The sequence below is a fragment of the Diabrotica undecimpunctata genome, chromosome 8 (genome assembly GCF_040954645.1).
Source record: "Diabrotica undecimpunctata isolate CICGRU chromosome 8, icDiaUnde3, whole genome shotgun sequence".
Lineage (NCBI taxonomy): Eukaryota > Metazoa > Arthropoda > Insecta > Coleoptera > Chrysomelidae > Diabrotica > Diabrotica undecimpunctata.
This window is the reverse complement of record NC_092810.1, coordinates 64,925,510-64,949,375: the sequence shown is the minus strand read 5'-3', so window position 1 is coordinate 64,949,375 and position 23,866 is coordinate 64,925,510. Positions and strand designations below refer to the sequence as shown.

The 23,866-nt window shown below is 35.5% G+C and overlaps 1 protein-coding gene across 2 annotated transcripts in view; it reads left to right on the top strand.

Moving 5' to 3' along the window:
- Positions 1 to 23,866, top strand: part of trc (Serine/threonine-protein kinase tricornered) — a 427,668-nt gene that overhangs the window by 83,658 nt on the left and 320,144 nt on the right. The gene's annotated exons all lie outside the window — the stretch shown is intronic.

Here is a 23,866-nt window from a genome sequence, read left to right as displayed (position 1 = left end):
CAATCCAGATTATCTAGTGCATGGTCTATCTTGGGTAAGGCCAAATTATCGATGTCATAATTGCACACGATTTTCTTCAAATTAGTTAGAGCACGCCATATATCCTCGTATACCTTGTCTGTATACGACTTCCTAGTCACCATATACAGCAAAGATCGAGGGCCATCTTCTAATCTCAGTACTCTTCCAACTTTAGGCTGCTGATTTTTTAACTCGTCTAAACGACCGAACTTCTTATAAAATACAGATGAGATTCCTTTAGTCTCATTACTAAAAATATCCTGCTGAACTTCTGTTGTCACGCCGAATCTAGCACCCTTTCTCTCTGCGTAATTTGACATAAACTCATTAAAGCTTAGTCGCCGATCATCTTTGATTTCATGTTGAAGGGTTCGGGCTTCTGTTTTATTTGAGCCAGCATAAGGTGCAAGACGATTTATGTGAACTACTTTTGGTTTACCTTTTGGCAACTTCTTAATTCGGTATATTACGCCATTTATTCTCTTTTTAATTTCATACGGACCCTTCTATTGTCTTTGCAGTTTAGGAGACAAGCCACGACGACGTTGTGGATTATAAAGCCAAACAAGATTACCTACTTCATAGTCTTTCATTCTTGCATCGAGAATCATATTGATCTTTCATTCTGTCACTGGCTAACTGGATGTGTTGTCGGGCAAGTTCATGAATGTTGTTCATTCTTAACTTCAGGTGGTCGACATAATCTTCGCTTGCAACATGTTCTTCGGAAGGTCTGCAGCCAATCTCTAGGTCGCAGGGCAAACGAACTTCACGACCTAACATCAGGCAGGTTGGAGACTGGCCTGTAGTTTCATTCACGGCCGAGCGGTAGGCCATTAGGATTAAATGAATGTGCTAGTCCCAATCTCTTTGATGTTCTGATACAACTTTGGACAGGTGTTTAACCATCGTTCGGTTCATCCTCTCGACCATTCCATCTGATTGAGGATGCAGGGGTGTCGTTCTGGTCTTATTGACACCAATCAATTTACAAACGTTTTGGAAAAGGTTTGATTCGAAGTTTCGCCCTTGGTCGGAGTGGATCTCCAAGGGAACACCAAATCGGCTAAAGAATTCTTTAACCAGTACCTCTACAACGGTAGCAGCTTCTTGATTTGGTATCGCATAGGCCTCAGTTCATTCCGTAAAATAGTCCATGGCTACCAGGATCATTCGTCTCTGGAAGTGGACCTGCAATGTCGATTGCTACTCTTTCCATAGGACTACCAACATTGTTCTGTTTCATGGGTACCCTCTTTTTACTAACTGGACCATTACTGGTTGCACACAGTTCACATTTCCGGCATCATCTTCTTACATTATCTTTACAGTTCACCCAATAGAACCGTTCTCGAACCTTTTGCAAAGTCTTCGTAATACCAAAGTGTCCACCTGATGCACCGTCATGCAACTGATGCAATACTTCTGACACTTTACTTTTAGGTACAATCAACTGATCCTAGTTTCTGTACCATCATCGTTCTCAAAGGTTCTATACAGAAGATCATCTTTTAGCACTAGGCAATTCCATTGGCTCCAGTAACACTTGACTTCTTGACTACATGCACTAATGTTTTCAAATTTACTATCATTTTTTTTTAGAAGTTTCTTCAATCATTTGCGACGTTTCATCGAATCTTTTCGAAACATTCTCGAATTTTCCATCAATTATTTTAGTTAAAACGGCTTCTTCTGCTGATTGAAACTGGAATGTCTCTGGGTCGTCTCGATTCTTGTTGAGAACAGTCTTCAGTCGTTCTTGGGCCCGCTGCAGTCTTCATCGCGTTCTTCTAGTTGCTCACGCAACTGTTTTACTGACAGTTCTACTAGCAGCATCTTTGGTCAGGCACACACGTACTTTTTAAATGTTCTTTCGTACAAAGATCACTACCGAACTACGCGGATGTTCCCGACGAACAATACTTTTCAAAAGTTCAAAAGTCGTTTTCAAAAGTCACTGCTGAATTTGTTTTTTTAAATAAATCAATTATCCTCACACCGGACACCAACTGTAACGTTTTTCAATAAAACGAGCGGTTCGAATTTATATACTACTACTACTTGTCGGTTTATAACGTTCTCCGCCGTTTTCCGACTTCCAATCGCCACTTAGACCGGTTGTTCCATAGATCTTCTTCTATGGCCCTCTCTCTCAGTTCTTTATTTATTCCTTCGCTCCAACTTTTCCTCGGTCTACCTCGTTTTCTCTTTCCTTCTGGTTGCCACTTTAGTATTTCTTTTGGCATTCGTTGTTCGTCCATTCTTTGTAAGTGTCCGAACCAGATAAGTTGTTTTGTTGTTAGGTCATCTGTGATTGTTCGTTTGATTCCCATTATTTCTCTAATGCGTTCGTTGGTAATCCTTTCTCTTCTAGATCTTCCTGCGGCTCTTCTCCAAAAATCCATTTCCGTCGCTTTCAGCGTTGACAGTGTTCTTTCTTTCAGTGGCCATACCTCACAGCTGTATAAAGTGATACTTTTTACGAATTTATATAAATATATTTATTTATGAGTTTAAAGTACGAATTTATCTTATCAACTAAACTCACTCATAACATCGTTACATATATATACCAAAAAGTATTATTCTCGAATCTTCTGGGGTAGTCCCACCTCTAATTCGTTGTTTGACAAATGGATTTCTACAGCGCTTGATACATCGCGAAGGTTCTCGATGCCATTTCGAGATGCAACCGTTACATAGGCCATGCTGAATGCATGTTCGTAACAATATATATATATATATATATATATATATATATATATATATATATATATATATATATATATATATATATATATATATTACTTTTGTGGCTCAGTATCTTTATTTTTGTATTTGCAAGTATGAGGACCAAAAAAATAATAAAAAAACATAAATATCAAATGTAAAATTCAACCATATATTGAATCGAAATAAGATTAATAAAAATATCAAAAGTAAAATTCATCAATATCATGTATCAACATAAGATACCTGCTATGCTATATAAAAATATAAAAATTTTTAACAGAACAAAATCATACCATAAATTGTTAACATCTACAACACACAGATCATTTTTTCTCAACGTACTCTTCGTTTCTAGGTATTAATGAGAACATGGTTTTCACATCTCATACCGAACTCCTGTGTTTCTTTTTTTTTATTCCAAACTCGGTTTTCTCTCCTACTCTTTCCTCAAAATCTCTTCCTTGATCCATCACAAAACTCCAAGAAACTACATGTCTTGCCCATCCTTCCTATTTTTCTCTATCCTATTTCGTCCTATTATACAAACAGAAAACCTACCGGTTTCTTGTTGACACAAAAGCTACATCATCCTAGCTCATTTGGAATAACCAGTATCGAACTGTATTGGTTTGACTGCATAGAAAAAAAAATTTACCCACTTTCTTATTCTAAACAATTTTAATTTTCAATGTTCGTTGTTTCGTAAAACTCTCATACCTTCATTTGTCCTTTCAAATCTATTGAGGATTAACAGTACGTGAAATCAGTTTAAATACTATGACGCACTACTATGAAAGAAAATCGCCGTAAATTACAGCGGTAATTTTGTTAATTTTGCAATCCCAAAAGAATGAAGATTATTTGAAAAACAATAACATTTAATCTGTCATGCCAAATTCTCAAAAGTTTTTAATAAACGTAATATTATTTTTAATCTAACGCCAATCCTCACATTACTACACAAACACTACATTAGTATTCCTGGATGCTTCACGGTTGAAAGCCAAGAAGTCATTTTCACATCCTGAACGGAAAATGAATGGACCAATTACACAACATAGCCTTAAAAATAGGAGCCTAGAAACAGTATTTTTGGGGGATTGCTTAGTAGTTCCCTTTAGATGGTCTCCTCGCTCACCGGCTCAACGCCCCTCGATTTTTTAAAAGAGGGGTTATAAAAAACAATTGATGAAAAGTTCCTGCAACAAAAGAAGACCGAGTTGCTTTTCAGTCCATCCTATCCGAAGAATGCTACCTAGGTACCTCGGTATTTGTTGACCGGGAAATCTTAAATGATTTTCATGTTACGCTTAGTATACGCATTACCGTTGTCTCTAATATATTTTTAATTATTAATATTTCTGGTTATTATTTCGATTACATGCCGATGAATTGAATATAACTGTTAGATATGACTTTTTCTCTTAATCATTATTTTTTACTAGTTTTAGACCTTTCGCGATAAAATTACCTAACGGCAGCCATCGATCTCATTTTCGTTGCACCATTCCGCATGATTCACGGGTTAATATAAATCGTACCAGTAAATGTGTTGCTTAGCGTGTCCTCAAGCCACCGTTTTAAAATATTTCAGTGGAGCCGTAATAACAGTCGTTCTATATTTTAGCGAGCGGTTACGGAAATAGTACGAAATATAACAATCATGGAAATAAACTGATTTTTTGCGGTTAATGACCACTTTGTTATAAAGTGAACCATTTTTTTAGATCAAGGTGAACCTGTAAAAAGCAGAAATGTAGTAACAATGATAAAAAATAATTCTCAACAGTAAATAATATGAAAGTACAAAACCTAGAAAAAAATGTTCTAAAACTTGTTCCCATTTAAAGCTTTTTAAGTAAAAGAAAGGTATTATACAAGGAACTTATTTAAATTCTATTTATCACAGTATTTTTTGTGAAATAAACAGTCGATTATTTTTATCTTAGGTCTTCTGTGATCGTTATTGCTTGTTTATGTTTTTTACTTCTTTTATTAGTATTGGTTGGGATTCTCATTTCCATCTGCTTAAAGCCGTCATCTCACATTATTGTTGTTTTTAGATGTTTTGAAACTGTTTTCATGTTTACCTTAAATATTGTGTTTGTATGGAATTCAACTACAATCGATTGTAAGGGGACTTGCATTTTTACATTTATTTTGACGTCTTAAATTTTTAATCCATGAACCGTTTTCAATTTTTTTTTATTAAAAAAATATATTAACCGATAATGTTTATCAATTAGCGCTTTGTAGCAACGAATTCGATAGTTGACTTACTTGGCCTGGATCTTGTAGGCAAATAGCCATATTTTGGTTGAAATTCTGAGAGTGACGGACTCTCGGATTGGTAACAAAGTTCTGATCTTTCTGTGCTTATTTAGTTTATTGTAGATGACGTGTCTCTGACCTCCTGTTAACTCATTAATGTTGGTATACTCCTATTGCTGACTTCTTTTTTCATTGTTGGTAACCAGAGCCTGCAACATTCTGTTAATGCATTAGCTACAGATTTTTCTTTATTTAGTAAGATAAGAGCTGCTTCTGTCATTTTCTTGTTTTTGCTGTTTGTTTATTTCATGACTATCGATGAATCTTTTCGTTGGACTCTGAGTCCCAGGCATGCTGCACAGCTTATTGATGAATTTTTGGTAACATTTCTATACACAAATTGACACGAATCTTGCTGAACTATTGTCAAATCAGACGGCATCCAATATATGTCACATATTTAGTACATTATGTTGAAATGCAAGCAAAACGGTCAAACATAGTATCTGTAACTCCAGGTTAACTGCAGCTAAATATTCTTACCTTCTATGGTTGAGTCCATGATTCTTTACCCTTGCGTCATTATTTAAAGTGTAATATATGAGGGTACCACATTTAAAAAGGGTAGGAAAAGCGGGTTGTGACAGCTGAACTATAAAAGAGGATTGAGGCTAAGGGATGCTTAGCACTGTCACCACTGTAATATCCCCTGTGTTTAAAGGAGATTTAGCTGTCCGAGCGAATTTGAGACATACTGGTCCACTAGTCGAATAGGTCGTGTTTTCGCTCTCGCGGATTTACAAGAGGGTAGGAAAAAAACCAGGATAGGGCTGAAGGATACTCCGATAGGTTCAGAGCTTATGGGCTTGCGTTAGAAGCCAGGAAGATGTACAAAGCAAAAATGTGTTCTCTTCTTGTCTCTATCTAACGGTAAAAAAAACAAGCCACTTTCAACTTACTATGTATTTAACAAATCATAAAATTACAACTGTTACACAAGATGTACAAGAAAGCTAGTAGTGGTTATCAAAGTTTGCGAAGGGAGACGAGAAGAGATTGTACTAAGGGAGTTTAAAAGGCAGACAACCCACTATTAATTGTTTCTCTCAATGGTTAGTATATATTGTTCGTTGCCTTAGCGTACTTAGGCCCTAGCTAACGAATACGCCTTGTAGTCCAAACTGGAACTCAGGAATTAATTGTTTCTCTCAATGGTTAGCATATATTTTTCGTTGCCTTAGCGTACTTAGGCCCTAGCTAACGAATACGCCTTGTAGTCCAAACTGGAACTCAGGAACAGACTGGATGAACAATCTGATATCACGATAATTGAGGCGAAACACACCGTAACTGCTGGCCGAGTAACACCCTAGGTCGCCCTGCCGCGCTGACTGACTCACTGCTGACTGAGCGCCTAAGTACCACTGGCACAGGACGCGCCAGCACTACCCTCTGCCTCGTTTGCCAGAACGCTACTGCCTGGCTCGGTCGCCAGAACCTTACTGTCTGGTTGACCAACTTCTTTCTGTTTTTATGTCCTGCCAACTCGTACCCTAGATTCTTTCCTCACAGTCCGAAGTGGAGCTTTGTTTCTACGTTTTCGCTGATTATGCCATCTACTCCATGTGTTAAACTGGATCACGCCATGTAAAACTTCTTACTCAGCTCAATTCTTATCACTGTTTAACAATTCGTACTTTGTATTATTTTCCAACGAAGGTCTAAAGTGTCGTAATTTTTTAAACATTCAGGCTTGTGTCAAAACTAGGTCAAATTGTTATTCTTTGTTTAATTTGAAATGTATACGTTAAACTGTGTCGAATTTATTCTTATTAATTTGGAGTATGAAAAGATTATTTAATTAATTTTAATTATTCTTTTCTAGGCTAACTACCCCTTATTTTGTTTCTTTTATTTTCTTGCTATGTTGACTTGTTACATACCGGCTTACTAATTAACGATTGCGTTTGGGGGGTAGGGATGTTTCCCTTGGGTATGAGGCTGATACATTACAAAAGCATTCAACATGATTCAAGATTCAACGTATTCAAAGATCACGGATTATAACATTTGATGTTATTAAGTAAATAGAATGTATAATGTTAGTTTTGCTTTAAAATTTTGTTGCAGAATTACAGCTACATTTGAAGTACAGTACTGTGCGAATTAATGGAATCATAGGCTGTTTTAATGAAAAAACAGTTTATTAAAAAAAATTATATTTTGACAAAACTATAAAGGTAAACTTAAATCATTTAGTAGGAAATATGTCCCCCTTTGACTGCAATTACTGTTTTTACCCGTTTTGGCATAGATTCTACGAGTTTCTGACAGTTCCCAGATATCCTTTCATCTCGAAACCAAACGAAACCTGAATGACGGCTTCTATCATTTTTATTTTTGTAGTACAGTCGATTTTGCGCATTCTAGCTTTGCAAATGGCCCATAAATTTTCAATGGGGTTGAGGTCGGGCCAATCTAAAACAATAATCTTATTTTTTTAAAATTCCATCATCTGCTTTGATTTGCGACAGGGAACAGAATCCTCAACATACGTCGATAGCCCCACATTTCAAATGCCTCTAATCGTTTTATGGCATCTTCTGTAAGACTCCAGCTTGTTACTCCATAGAGGAGGACACTAAAGACTTAATAGCTAAGAATTATTATCCGTATATTGATACTTAAGGATAGGTTGCAGAGAATCTTCCTAAGTCTGTAAAAAAAGAGCTTCTGGCTTTTTCAATACGAGTTAGAGTTCGTAGATGTGATCCCAAGTATCCTCAATATTGTAGCCCAAATAGCATATTTTTCCACTCTTTCTAACGATGTATCGCCTATTGTAATTTGGGCGTTTATGTTGGTGTTCTTACTAATGATCATTATTTTTGTCTTGCAATTAAGTTTTAGGCCGTATTTGTTACATGTTTCTACATTCGTTATCCTTTGGAATCCCCGCGCACTATCTGCCAGCAACACTGTATCGTCTGCATATCTAATATTGTTTATAAGTTGACCATTTACACCAATCCCATCTTCTGATTCGTCCAAGGCCTCTCTAAAGATATTTTCAGAGTATATGTTAAACAATGCCGGTGACAATATGCAACCCTGTCCAACTCCTTTTTCGACTGTGAAGATCTTGTACAGTTCATTTTCTAATAGCACTGTTCCTTTTTGTTGGAGATATAAGTTTGAGATCAGTCTTATATCCTTACCATCTAGTCCTGATGTTTTAAGGATATCGATTAGTTTTCCATGTGGGACTTTATCAAATGCCTTCTCGAAACCAATGAAACATGCATACACATCGCAGTTGACATCCCTGGCTCTCTGTATTAGAACTTGCAAACTAAAAAGCGCTTACCTCGTTCCAAGTCCTGCTCTGAATCCAAATTGAACTTCACTTAGGTTTTCTTCTGATTTGGTGTATATGCGCGAGTGAATGATAGTAACGAGTACTTTAAGTACATGGCTCATCAAACTAATTAATCTATGTTCTTCACATTAGTCTCGTCGATGTTGTTGAATAGCTTCGTAAGAGCTGTGATTTGATGTGCCTCTAATAGCTTTAAAATTTCACCATGCACCTCATCAGGTCCTGGTGATTTTTCATGTTTAATCCGCTTAATCGCTATAGTTACTTCTTCGTTTGTTATTTTTGGGCCGTAGGGATTGTTTATTTCAATCGAACTTCGTGCTGCATCTTCGAATAATTCTTTCATATATTCTTTCCATTTTTGTAATTTGTCTTCAATGGTAATCAAAATCTGGCCTTCAATGTCTACAACTATGCCTATATTGCGTTGTTTTCTGGTGTTCTGTACCTCTTTAATTTTTTTGTGCATATGGAAATCGTCATGTTTGCATTGTAGTGTTTCGATTTCTGTCAGCCATGCTTCTTTTGCTCCTTTTATTTCCTTTAGTATAGTCTTATGCAACTTTTTGTATTCGTTGTCATTTCTACCTTTTAATTTTCTTCGCTCTTTCACCATCTACAATATTTTATCTGTCGTCCATTGTTGCTTCTTTTCTCTTTTTGATTTTAGATATTCATGCGAAATTGTGGTAATAGATGTCTTCATTTCGTTCCACTGTTCTTCTATGTCTCTAGTAGTGTGTTCAACTATTTTCGCAAAATTCTTATTAATATCTGTTTTTACTTTTTTCTGGATGTCATTTTCTTTTAGTAGTCTTATATCTATCTTGGGCCTCATGTTCTTATGAATTCTTTTGAGTCGTATATTGATATTTGGAACCAATAGACTATGATCTGAGAAGACATCTGCACCTGGATATGTTTTTATTGAGGTGATAGAATTTCTACACCTTTTGTTTATGTTGATAAAATCAACTTGGTTTCTTATGATTTTCCCTGCATTATCACCGGGTGCTTTACATGTATAAAGCGTTCTTGGATATAATTTAAAAACTGTGTTCGTTTCAACCATATCCGTCCCTTGGCAGAATTGGATCAGTCTTTCCCCTCTTTCGTTTCTTATGCCAAGACTATATGACCCACGACATTCTCGACTGTACCTTGTCCTATTTTGGCATTGATCAACTATATCTTATCTTAAAAGCATATCCTTACGAACGTTACTTACACGTCAAAATCGATGATGAATTATCGGATCACCATAAAATAATGGCAGGAGTACCGCAGGGAAGTGTGCTTGGAGAATTCCGTTATCTATTATATACTGCTGATGTTGCTCTAATCGATGACACACTAGTAACAATATTTACAGACGACACTCCAATTTTGGTTTCAGACGCTGACCCAGTAAGAGCTACTGAAAAACCAAAACAGGAGCAACAAAGGAGTATTTGTCCGCGAGTAAACATTTTTTTCTGAGACCAGCTCATTTTCATGATTGATATCCATCAAAGTTCCGACGATAATCTTTTGGTTATGATCTTCCACAGAATAAGATTGTGAAACGGTACTCAACTCTAGTTTTTCAAATCTGATTTATTACCTTTTTTATGAATGTTTAGTTGACGAAGCTGTGTTGAATGTTTATTGCTTGGTCACATGTAAATGTGACGTCACATGTACTATTTCGTAAATAAAATAAATCCATTTGTTGTCACCAAATAAAAATTTTAATTAAACATTTTTTAAAGGTAAACTTTAAACTTATCTATCAATTTATTCATAAATATGTATAATAAAAACCAGTCAGACAGGTAATAATATTCTTGTGATCCGTTTGCAACTAATTAATTTATCATCTGGTGTCTGCATAATATTATTATAAATTCAAAAAGTTTAAGAACAATCTAAATGAAATAACCTTGTACATAAAATCAGAATCGTACTCTGGAAAATGGAATAAAGTTCCGGATTTTTTTTTAGATTACTCGCTATAACATTAGATTAGGTGTTTCCAATTTTTTTCTGCCATGGAAATGATCATTCTTTTGGTAGAACCCAACTAATATAAATACCGCCGCACATACATAGATTTCAAAGATTTAGGCGGCCAAAATTATATTTGGTGTAATTTTGGTTCTACGTTCAATTAAATTAAAGGAAAAGTATATATTTTTTACAACAAACATATATTTGTCACGTTACAACACACAACAGAATGAAAACTCAAAATTAACAATAAAAAAAATATATTAATAATCATTATCTTCCGGTTCAGACGTCTCCATTGACTCTGTGTTTTGGTCAGCAGGTAATAAAAGTGCAATCGTTTCAGATAGAAATGCCTTGCGTGAAAGTTTTTTTATTTGTCTCAAGCAACTAATGAAGGGATCTGAACTTAATAAAAGCCTATAATATACATCTAAGTTACACTCTTCCTTAGAAAACTTTCTAACAAAATCTAACCGGTATGATCGGAAATGCTTGTTCTGGGCCTCTGCAGCTTCTTCTGATAGCTGTCCTATTGGAAGTAGCGAATTTTTGATGATTTGGCTTCCATGTATCAATAGCTTGTGCATGGTTGGCGTCATTGGATGCCAACCATAAAATTCCACGTACAATTTTGCTGTTTCGTACGCATACGTATCATATTTTTCAGCATCTACTTTGTGGCCACTTAAAATAGTTTCTAAAATTACCTTGAATCTGTAAATCATATCAAAGCTAATACCTGTAATGTCTGAAGCCAATTCGGGATTTTCAAAAAATCTGCGGCTTGTTTTGCCATCATTGGTGTTGAAAGTTGGCTTTTGGCATGTCAACGAGTAGTCTGGTTTCATTCCGAAACCTCTCCTGAATTTTAGACTTGTTTTGGGCTTCTAACGCCTTTTCTTCTTCACTTTTTCTTTTATTGTATTTTTTTACAGATAGTTTATACGCAAGGTGTATCATACTTTCAAAAATACGGATCCGCGCGTGTAATATTGACAAACCGAATTCCAAAGCTTGAGGGTTTACAGTATTTTTCATTGGCAAATCATTAAAGTTCTTTGAGGTAGCTAAACAAATGTAGCACTGGGATGTTGACTTTGTGTCTGTGACTGCGTTGCACACCTTAGCATCAATCATACTCATTTTGAGTTGGTGCTCTAACGAAAACTCCTATTCATTTAACGTAACGATTGTATAGTTCAGTTGTTTAATGGACTCCTGCACATATTTTATCTCTTCTTTAGTCACAGCCGTTGTTTCTTTTACAAATCTAAATCGGATTGGCCGGCAAAACTTTGTCGAAGAAGGGGTTGGATTTTGCCATATAATTTTACTACCGTTTTTCCACAAACAATGCGCAAAGGTACAAAGGAACTCATAAAAATGTTGTCATCTGAATCAGTATCATTATTGAAACTTTGTTTAAATTTGGATTGTTGAGCACCGTCACAACCCCATTTGCAAATTATCATTAAAGACTTCCTCTCTTGCTCGTTAAGTCGAATTAGCACATCTTCTAGGTATTTTGATAATCGTGTCATTGTTAGATCCATTAGGCACTGTAGGTTGCTCTCTGCGCAGGTAGATGTAATTTTTAGAGATTCTTTTGGCGGATAGCACTCTTGTTTAGCTTTCAAAAGAAAATTATAGCAAGGGAAATGTTGCTCTTATTATGTCATACTGCCGTCTCGATAGATCAGCTTCAACTAACATCTTGAGTGCTTGCAGAGGCGTGAATGGAGGTAGCTCATCCTTGTCGCAAACTTTACTGTAGGCTTTTCTATATTTACTGGCCCGTGTTGATGAGTTCGTAATGTCATTAAGCAATTTTGAGGCAGTCCTATGTCCTGTTGTCTGCAACACAGATTTAGCAGCGTGGACAATAACTTCATTACCTACGGAGGCCCTTATTTCTTCCGTTTTCCGTCGTTTACTACGCTCACTTAATTCTCCAAAAGACTTGGGTGGTCGACTTTGAGTGAAAGCTGTTTCAGTGGGAATCTCGAATGTTCCCTCTAACCACAATTGATTTTTTTCAGGAAAACATCTAGGTGTTTATTTGCTTTTACTCATCGTTGCTTAATTTGTGATTTTATATAGAATATCTTTGTTTGAAGACATCTTTAGCTTCTTGGTTGTGCCCATAACGCATTAGGAGAAAATTCTCATAATAGTCAAGTTTTTCATTTAATGTTGGTAAAATTTGACTTTGTAGTTGACCAAATATGTATTAACGAGTCACAACTTTAGTACCCGATGCAGTAGGTACACCTGAAACAAATGAAAAACGAGTTTAATACAAAATAACGCAAACTCAATATTTTGCTATATTTGACATAGAGCATTTCAAAGGCTTAGCTCAAAAAAGCGCGAATTTGCGCGGCTGTTTTTTTATAGAATTACTTAGTTACATATGTCAAGTATATATTATAACAAAAATTATGACAGGGACGGATTAAGAAGTACTTTAAAACAGTTATTGAATATAAATTGATGTAAAAAAATACATTATGAACAAGGTGATGTTTGTCGTGTTAAAAATTAACAAATTAACTATTGTTCTTAACAATTTAATTGTTAAGAACAATAGTTCTTACCTGTATTATCGCAATGCATCACAATTTAATCGAAACAATTAAGTTTAGGAGAGCGTCGAAAACTAACACGTAAACACTCGTTCACTGTCAAATTCGAATGACAGCAGGCCAACTCCTGCGCTTCGGTCGCTGGTGGTATATTGGTATATTGTAGCTGGAACTGTTGACTCACCGGAACGGTTGATTGATAGCTTACCGTTATTTCGACTTTTTAAAAATAACTTTTGGCCGCCTAAATATCTAAAATCTACGTATGTGCGCCGTCTTTAGTAAAAATATGATTTATATTAGCGACTTAATGGTTTCTCAAATTCCGTTTATAATTTGACCACAGAAAGATGAAATACTGAAATAACTGGCAAAAAAGTGAAACAATTGTTAATCATGGACAGTTATTATAGTCTAGGGGCAAAGAGGGCTTTCGTGGCCGATTGAGGTCCTTGAGATTTTACAACTGATTTTTATATATTTTGACCCGCTGAATCCGAATCTTCCACCGTGGTAATCCGAATTTTTGGGCAGGAATTTGTTGTTAACAATTTAATTGTTTTAAATGATTATAACTAATATACTAATAAAGATTACTATTTTTTTAAATCATGTTTTGTTTCTTAAAAAAAACAAACGTAAATTGATGAGCTACTAGCACCCGGCGCGTCGCTCGAGCGCAACTGTACTTGCACTTTGTAACATTAATATCTTTATAAAAAAATAACTTCTGCGTGTCTCGTAAATCTCAAATTGTTCATTAATTGTTTATAGAATAATAATTTACATTATTATTTAATAATTTCAATTGTTTTTATACGCGACTTACCACTTCTTTCAAAATATTATAACAAATGAAATATATTTAATCACGATGTATTTTTTTATTTCGACTAATCTGCAGTACCTGAATTATATTAATTGGACTATTTTTTACCAATGTTAATTTTTTTATTTAAATTAACGTGAACGTGACATCTATGGTAGAATTCTGATTATCATTTTGAAGATTTGGTTTCAGCGGGTCAATACACATCAAAAACTGTTGTAAAATCTCATGGACCTCAATCGGTCACGAAATCCCGCTTTGCCCCTAGACAATTACTTATTGATATCACTTAGATATCGTATGATGTTTGACATGAAAAACTTTTGATTTTGAAAATATTTAACGTAAAGAATAAAACTAAAATTGTTTCATCGTTTTGTTAAATTGTTAGGCTCTAGTCTAGTTCTGAACTTTATTTTGTTGTAGTCATAAGCTGAAAAGCCAGTTTTGCACAAAAGTACAGATAAGTAGAAAATTAGAATCATGAAAATCTTCTGAACCACTGATTTACGGATCTACTAATCGGTTATTGTCTTAGGACAACCTTATGTTCGCCACGTACTTTAAATAACCTGGCTAAAACTTTTTCTCTGGAAAGCCAAACTGATTTTTGTTTCTACAAGGAGTGCATTATGCTAACATTTCCGTGCATTCAGATGCATTTTTAAAAAGTCTTGACTGGAGTGGATGAGAAATAATTGACAATTTATATGGACTGATCAAGAGCAAAAAGTAAACTAAACGCAATGACTGGTGCAACAATAATATTATGGTGCAGTATGATGCTTTCACTGAACCTTTGGGTTTCGCGAAAACGGCTTTTTAGAATCGCTATCTTAGATGTCTTCTAGAAAACACTTTGCTTCGTAATAAAACGAAACTTCACTGTGTCTATAGATAATTATCATCATGTAGCTCTAAAACCCTGTGTGGGTCTTAGCTAACTTCTTTCCAATTGTCTCGGTCTTCCATAAATCGATTGTTAAATGGTATATTCATTTTTTGGAAATAGGATTTTTAAGGCGTATGAATAGAGAACGTGAACTCACAGAAATTGTCAAGAATCGTAAAACGTCTTATCTTCGACACATATTTAGACACGACATGTATCACTTTCTTCAGCTTATTATAGAAGGGAAAATAGATGGCAGACGCGGTCCGGGTAGACGACAAATGACCTGGCTGCGCAACATCAAAGATTGGACAGGATTAGACTTTCAAAGTTTAATAAGGAAAGCCCAAAATAGGGAAGACTTTGCAGAGGTCATCGCCAACCTTCGCTAAGAAGACGGCACCTAAAGAAGAAGAAGGAGATAGGATTAGATATTGTCCCTACATTCTAATCCGGGATGCCCTAGTTGCCTTTTTTCCTTGGGAACCTCCTCCGAAACTAGTGTTTCGTTATAAAATGTACATAGGCGGAACGATAAGCACTGAGCCTCACCACCCGATGGCACCACTATCGCAGAAGACAAGAGAAATCTACTATCGTAAATACATAGACGGCTAATTTCAAATTTCAGCCGAAATCGCACACGTAATTTTGTTTTGTCTACATGAGAAAGCGGGAGTGGCCGCGGATTTTACAAAAATGGAAAAAGAGGTACAATATCGGTCGGTGATTCGATTCTTGATTTGGAAAGGGAAATCGCGCAGCAAAATCAAAGAGCGCTTGGATACTATGCACGGTGACTCTTCCATGATGGCAACCGTCAAAAATTGGTTTAATGAGTTTCAACATGGTTGCACGTTGGTTTTTGATGAGCCACGCCTGGTTGCCCCTAAAATGGATACCACAGAGGATGAAGTGACAAAAATCCACGTTCTCGTACTGACGTTGTGCGAGATAGCTGAGACAATAATCATCTAAAAAGACCACGTGGGTCATATCCTGCATGACATTTTGGGCATGAGAAAGCTGTCGTCCCGATAGGTGCCGCGTTTGCTCAGTTCAGGTAACAAACGCAACGGTGAGACTACTTCAGAGCAGCGTTTGACGCTGTTTAAGCATAATCCGAAGGAGTTTCTATATCGTCTCGTAACCGTCGACGAAACATGGATCCATTAGTACACATCAGAGACGAAGAAACAGTCGAAACAGTGGACGTAACCCGGCGAACGTGCTCTGAAGAAGGCGAAGACTGTCCTATTTGTCGGAAAGCTGATGCTATGCTAAATAATTGAACCGATTCTAAATTGCGGAAAAGTGCCCTAAATTTGGCGAACAAAAAGTACTCCTCCACCATTACAACGCACCGGCTCACACCTCCGCCGTCGCCATGGCCAAATTGTTCGAATTGGCCTATTCTGCTGACTTCGAGAAAACGTATTTTTCAGACGGGTTAAAGAAGTTGAAGTATAGCTGGGTCAAGTATATACAGCTAAAAGGAAACTATGTTGAGAAATAAATCTCCACTTTTCCAAAATTTTCATTTTTATTTTGTAGACTGATTACTTATAGGACCGCCCTAGTATATACGTGCCCAAATAGATCTCGAATATTTTTCTTAGTATATTACCCACTTACGCTGGACACATTGTGTGAGAATACCTAGCCGGTTTTTATGGCAAACTGATTAACAGTATAACAACTATTCGTACTGAGGCCGCTTCTAGAGAAATGCTGGGAATTTAACATACACATATATAACCTGATTATAGACTTCCGACTGGTATATGATAGCGTATAGAGAAACCGACTATGGAATGCGATGGCGGAGCTCTCAATACCAAAGAATCTCATTCAGATGATCACCCTGTATGGAGAGGGAGTACCTAAATAATGTATGGACAATAAAAAATTTATTTAAAATCTTTTATTTAAAGGTATATAATTAAAATACCCAATCGGGCTATATCACAAGACGTTTTCGGAATCTGTATTCCATCATCAGTGTTTCTAGGTGTACATGTTTTGAGCCACTAAATATTTGGGTAAAAACCCGTTAAATGTTATTAGTTTAAATTTAGATTACATTATTCGATCTTATATGATAAGATGTTAAAGTTACCAGTGGAATTGATAATATGGCAACGCCTACATGAGGTTGCTGGTCCTAAAACAAAGTGTCTACGAGGACTTGTTGATAGCAGCATTTTAATTATATACCTTTTATAAAGGATTTTAAATAATTTTTTTGTGATACATGGTATACAGCCAGCTACAGGAACTTAGTTTCCTTGTGGGTGTGAACAATAGACTTTCCAGGAGCTTTGAAATAAACAATGGGGTAAGCAAGGTGACGTTTTATCATCGTTATTTCGTAGTCTTATCAGAAAAGGCAGTGACATCAGCCGAACAACTGTTAGCATACGCAGATGTCATCGATCTTATGGGAATCTCCATCTTATCCGGAAACGACATTTTTAATAAGATCGAAGGGGCAACAAAAAAGGTTGAATTTAAAGTGTGTCTATTACTTAGATATATCCACAATGATTTACTACGATATAAACACGCATTTAGACTAGCGTTTTCAACTCTGGAATTGTACTAATTTAGGTAACATGGAAATAATTTAGATATTTCAAAACAATGTATTGAGGAACAACATTACCGCTCTTTGGTATATCCTGAACAACGATCTGAAACTGAAAACTGTAAAAAAATTGTCAAAAAGATATCAGAATGTCATGAACAACGGCACCACAACAATGAATGTCGAGACAATCCTATACACAACACTGTATTAAAGTGAAAAGACATAAGGGGGCAAAATAATCTGAATTTATTTAAAATGATATTTTAAAAGAAAGGAATAGAGCTTGTTCGTGTACATGCTGGCTTTAGTGAGGTATGTGCTCTTAAATTTACGAAAACTTCACTATAAAGGTTTGTTAATTGGCTAAATGATATAATATAATAGTCTCCCGTTTTATACCGCTGTCGCGGCTTTGGGAGTATAGCAGGGTAGTCTGCTATATCTAGGGCCTACGGTATACAAGGAAGGTAACATGGCCAGTGCTACGCTTCAACCGTCTATTATTACCCCTGGTTTTACCCAAGGTACTCATTTTTATTCAGGCTGAGTCGACCTGGGGCCTATAGACATTTTTAAAATGTCTAGATGTTCTTGCCGGCGGTGGGATTCGAACCCCGGACCACCTGCTTGCGAGGCAAACATCCTACCGCTTGCGCTACGCCGGCTAAATGATAATGATAACAAAACTCATGTGTTTAAAAGAAAAAAAAATAAATAGAACCCTTGGAAAAAGGGAAACCTAAGAAAAAGAAAAGCTGAATAGATTCTGCATGGTCTACAAAAATAGACAATATTGAAGTTGATAGAGCATTACTGCAAGTTGTACCTTGTAAGAATATGACTGAGTCCAAACCTGAATTGATAGTCGTGAAACTTTCACTTTTAGCTATTAGCTAGTTTTAATTTCTAGAATAAGATACAATATCTTGGGAAATTTTTCCTGTAAATTGAACTTGAATTATAGTTTCAATGCATAATCTAAGATTACATGATTATTAAAAATATTGAGTATTAAAAAATTAAAACCATATGTAAATATAATGGGAACTCCTGGACAACATGAAGGCATTATTTTATTAAACTTAAATAATTATTTCATTGGAAATTAATTTTTTGACCTAAATTCTAATGAAAACTTATACATTGTTTATATTATCATTTGAAAAAGAAATTAACAAAGAAAACTTATTTTAAAGGCAACCATATTAAATTTTACAAAAAATTATTGATTGAAATAAGTAATACTCGTTTTTTCACGTAGGTGATGAATCCGATATCCAAATTGCTCTAGCAATCATAGTTATTTCAAACTCCACCATGTATGAATTCATATAAATTTCCCTGATCCTTATCTAGTCGAACCCCACAGGTTGACGTAAGATGGTTTACTATGTACAATATTTACTTATTGTAGGTTGCGCGTAAATGTGTTTTTTTCTAGAATTTTCGTAACCAGAAGAAAAAAATCCGGTTTTATAATTTTCCCACAAATAATTTTTCCATCGCGTTTCTTTTGTTTTAATTTTTTCACACCTCGTCGCCATCCATTGTATCGATCAATGCATTCTGTCCGTAGCCCGCGATAAGAAAGATGTGCTTCCAAAAATATAAACACAATAGAACAATAAGATCGGTATTTGGTAAGATTAGCTCGTAAAAATATGCATATAACTGCACGTGGACTTTGTGGGGCTTTAGAAAATACCAACAATATTACTATATGTAGCCAAACTTTGAGGAATAGATTACATGAAGCTGGCCTGCACGCCAGATGTCCATTGAGAGCTCCATCTTACGTCATAGAAATCGTGGATTCAGAATAAAGTGGGTACACCAATGTTTGTATGGATGCTTACAAGAATGGAGGTCTGTGTTATTCACTAGTGAAGCTAAGTTTTGGCTCTATCCTGATTTAAGAAGAGTGAGAGTTTGGAGAGAACCTGGTAGGCAAGAGAGACTCAGGTATATACAGGGTATTCGTCCATATAGTGGTGTACAAGTTTTGTTTTTCATCATAGAACTGTTCCCATTTTTGTGGAAGGCACTTTAAATCAATATCATTTTATTGATCGTATCTTAGAACCTGTTGTCTTTGCATTTGCTACTACTGCATATCCTGATTTGCGTTACGTGCAGGATAATGCAAGGTCGCACACCGTAGCAACAATAAGAGATTGGTTGTATATATTGTGGATATTACACTTACCGTGGCCAGCACAATTGCCATTTTGCCATTTGACCCTGTCGAACGCTTGCGATAATCTATAAAACAAATGCATAGTGGGATATTGAATTCCCTAGATTTTTCTATTACTTGTCTTATGCTCGGAAGATGTTCTCGAGTACCCCTACCTTTGATAAATCCAGCTTGCTCTTGGGGTATTTCTCTTTGTAGGAAAGTTTTCAGTCTCTCATTGATTATGTGTAGCATTATTTTGCTGGCATGTGAGATAAGAGAGATGGTTCTATAGTTGTCGCATTTATGAAAGCTGCCCTTTTTGTAGATTTGTAGATTTTGTCCAGTCGCCAGGTCATTGCTTGGAATGCCATATTTTTTTACAGAGCAAGTGAAGCAATTTTATTCCGGTTTCTTCTGTAGCTTTGAGCATTTCTGCTGTTATCATATCTGGACCTGGTGCTTTGTTATACTTGAGTTTACTGATTGCTAGTCTTATTCCATTCTCGAGTATTCTATCGTAAGCAAACTATTTACTTATGAATTGGGTGTGGTTCTTTCAAAATTCATTTACAATCTGTTTGTATGATCTTTACAATTAAAGTGAATTGGGAGCCATTCCTTAATAGTTTACCCTCGTAAGAAAACGAGCTCAGACAAAGAAATAATATGAAAATTTAAAACAAAGCTAATCTTTATTATTTTGTAACGAACAAAAAGTGATTAAAAGATTCTACGTTAAAAGGTTACGTCATCCCAGAAAAGAAATAAACATGTAAAAACTATATGTTTAAGGTATTAAATTACAAATGAGAAGTGCTTTACGAAACTAAAATTAAAATCATATCGTAAGAAAACAAACATTTTATATTTTGGCATTAAATTATGAATGAGAAATACTTAATGAAAATAAAATTATACTTTATCCCAAATTTCGAAATTCGTTCACATAAAAAAATATATTTGTATCTTATGTAGATTGTAGATATTTATATATTATGTAGATTTCTATGTAATTTAAAGATCAATAATAAATCACTTCACTATTATTTAGTTCATAGATAATCTTCATTGTTCAATAACAAAAATATAAAATTGGTACAATCTGAATTATTCAAATGCTTGTGTGGCTTGTAGAAAGGATATAATTTTTACCAACTAGGTGCTCAGGCTGGGATTTCAGAACGTTGAATCTATCGGCAGCAGAAACATAATATCCACCATAAAAATATATAGGATTGGGCTGCTAAGCAAACGGAATATTCCACAAAAGGCACTTATACCAAGCAACGGTAATTCTTCGCATTTTTGAAGGTTTTATGTAATGGCTCACTATACATTCTGGTTTCAGAACACATACCATAAATCCATAATTAAGATAACATCGTGCCAATAAACATAGTTCTGACTAAGGACCTTCTGAGTTCTAGGGCTCCCGGTAAGGGTCTAAAATAAATATTTATTTGAAAATATATAAGAGAAAAGGAGTTTTTCGGCTTACCTCGTCAAGAGACCACTGAAACAAAATTTCTTCCTGTCTGTTGGACGTTCAAAGAGAGAAAGGGAGATGAATGGCGGGGAGTTTACGAACGCTCCAATTTTGAGGCCACAGTCGGAGCTATTAGAAACTACAGTAGAATCCTTGAGGTAATTTAAATGCAGTCGGCGGATAGATGGCGTAAGCAACATTGATTTGAATATTTACTAGGAATTATAATAATAAATTTTGAAACTTTGAAAAATAATTTGAAATAGTTTGGTCTTCAACGGCCCGTTCTAGCTTTAAAGTCTCTTGTTTTGTATCGTATTTTTCTAAATAGATCTCTTGACCGGTGGCCAATTTCACACTCCTCGACCCGGACTCAAGGTAGTGCTGGTCGTCACTCGAACTTTCTTGCGAATGATAATGCAATTAATTCCCCTGTCCTATTGCATCGCAGTATCACAACCATTCAACTGATACAGCTCTGCTTGTGAAAATCCAATGATAAGCTGGTTCAGGATCATTTCCTATGTGCCTTATCTTGGTACTGTCGGTCGCTGCTGCCCCCCGTCAGAAATATTTAACGACATTTAAGTCGAGGTGTGGGAATGGAAAGAATGGGGTTAAGTGGAGGTTAGATGGATACAGGATCGGAATCTGTTTTCTCGTGGGAGAGCTTAGAAGAGAACAAAAAATCATCTTTGCCTTTGTCAATATCTGGAATCGGTATAGTCACACTATCTCCAATGTGGTTGCTGGTGGATAAGACTTGTCAGAAGTTGCGTTTATGTTTAAAAGATTTTCTGTTGCACTTTGTGTAGCTTTTTGAATATCATTTTCCGATAAAGAAACTTTTTCTTGTTTATTAACTTCTTCAACGTTATCCTCACTGTCCTTCTCTTATATTAACATTGCAATTATCCTCTATTACGGTCCTTAAGTCATCTTTATCCTGAATTTTAATTATGATTGTTTGCGACAAAGAGGAAGTCCAAAGTCCTACTCTGGATTCTATTCCTAATTATGTCTTGTTTGGTGATTGTTTTATCCCATAATGGTAGGCGTGCTTTTTCATGAATTGTACATATCTTACGCCTTCTGACCATTGTATTGAACCTATCATATTCTCAATATCTTGATTGGTACGTTCAACGGAACTCTGGCTTTGACTGTGCCGGGGCTTTCTGTGCACAATTTTGAGTTCTGGCCAGAGACTGACAAACTCACTTAGGTAAAACGTTATTGACAAATTTCCTACCGTTGTCACATTGAAGAATGCACGGTGCTCTTATACTTAGAAATATATCATTCAAATGTTAAGCCACCTCTATCGCTCTCTTAAATTGTAAATCGCGTAGTAGAACAAATTTTGTTAGACGGTCTCGATAAATCATAATTGTTTAAATTCAAATATGGTTGTATAAATTAATCAATACATTTGTCCTCCCTGTATTCCTACGATCCCTATAAGTACCGCCATCGGGCTCGTGGAATGCGTCCCTTTAAAAGAGAAGAGCACCAGTCGTTGAAAAGAAAGGACGCAACCCGGCACGTGAACCCATGCACGCATATTGAATTGATTTCGTTCGTTGTTTTGTAGTGCAAACCCTGGTAATTAGACCCAGCGGTAAGTTTTTACCTAGTTTTACCTAAACCTATAAATTGTTTTTGATTGTTTATTGCAACCATTTAAATTTTAATAATTATTTGCACCAATGAGGAAAAGTCCATTTTTCTCGCCAGAGTTACCGAAGGAATAGTTCTGTTAATTAAGTACTATTAATTTGTAATAGTACATTTGTTTGTTAATACCCCACATTGGCCTATCTAGCCGGATTTGAACTCATTTGTTGAAAAAATATTTTGTTTTATTTAAATTTTAATGGTTGGTTTCGTCGAATGTCGTATTTTTTATCGTTTTGAGGGTTCTTATCTTAAGTTTGCGTCTCTTGTCGTGGCTCGAGAATAATTTATGACCTTTTTGTAAAGTCGACCATATGGGACCTTTTAGAAGGGAATTATCGTCGTTTTAATAAAGTATCGAATTACAAATCGGTAATTTCGGGGTTTTAGACCACATTTTTGTACACTTTCGTTTGTGTAATATTATTGGAACTTGTTAAAAATTTAAAATGGAAAAACTTGAAGAAAAGAATAGGAAGCTCAAATTTTTAAGAAAAACTGCTTTAAATGATATTCAGTTAATTTTCGATTTAGGTTTTAAGGCCCTTTCAGACGTTTCTATTCGCCCTTTATTTAAAATTAGACTAGAGGATTTAGATTCGATTCGCGAAGAGTTCTTAAAACATCACACTAATATTATTAGTAATATTCTTTCTGTACCAGACGCGGATACGAGGGTTGAAGAAAATGTTCGGGAATTATTTTTGGAACAATTTTATAAAATAAAACTATTTAGTGCGGAATTATCTGAGCCACAATTTGAAACTCCAGAACCGTTTAGATCAGTAGTAGTTCCACAATCTAATATTCGCTTGCCTAAAATAGAGCTGCCTAAATTTAAGGGTGATTTTAAGGAGTTTAGTTCGTTTTTAGACTTATATAATTCGGTTGTACATAATAACGCAGGCCTAGCAGACGTAGAAAAGTTTAAGTATTTGAAAGGATGTTTAGAAGGGACTCCACTTAGTTTGATTCGTAATTTGTCAATAAATAGCGATAATTATCAAATTGCTTACGATCTAATTGTTAAACGCTACACAAATGTTCGTCGTTGTGCGACCGCGCATTGGGATGCGATCTTGGGCGTACAGAAAATATCGGTAGTTAATTCGAAAAATCTGGCTAAATTAGTAGACACGTTTTTAGAAAATTTAGCTGCATTGAAAACATTAGGTCTTCCGACAGAACATTGGGATTTTATTATGTTTAATTTACTTTTGTCGAAATTAGAC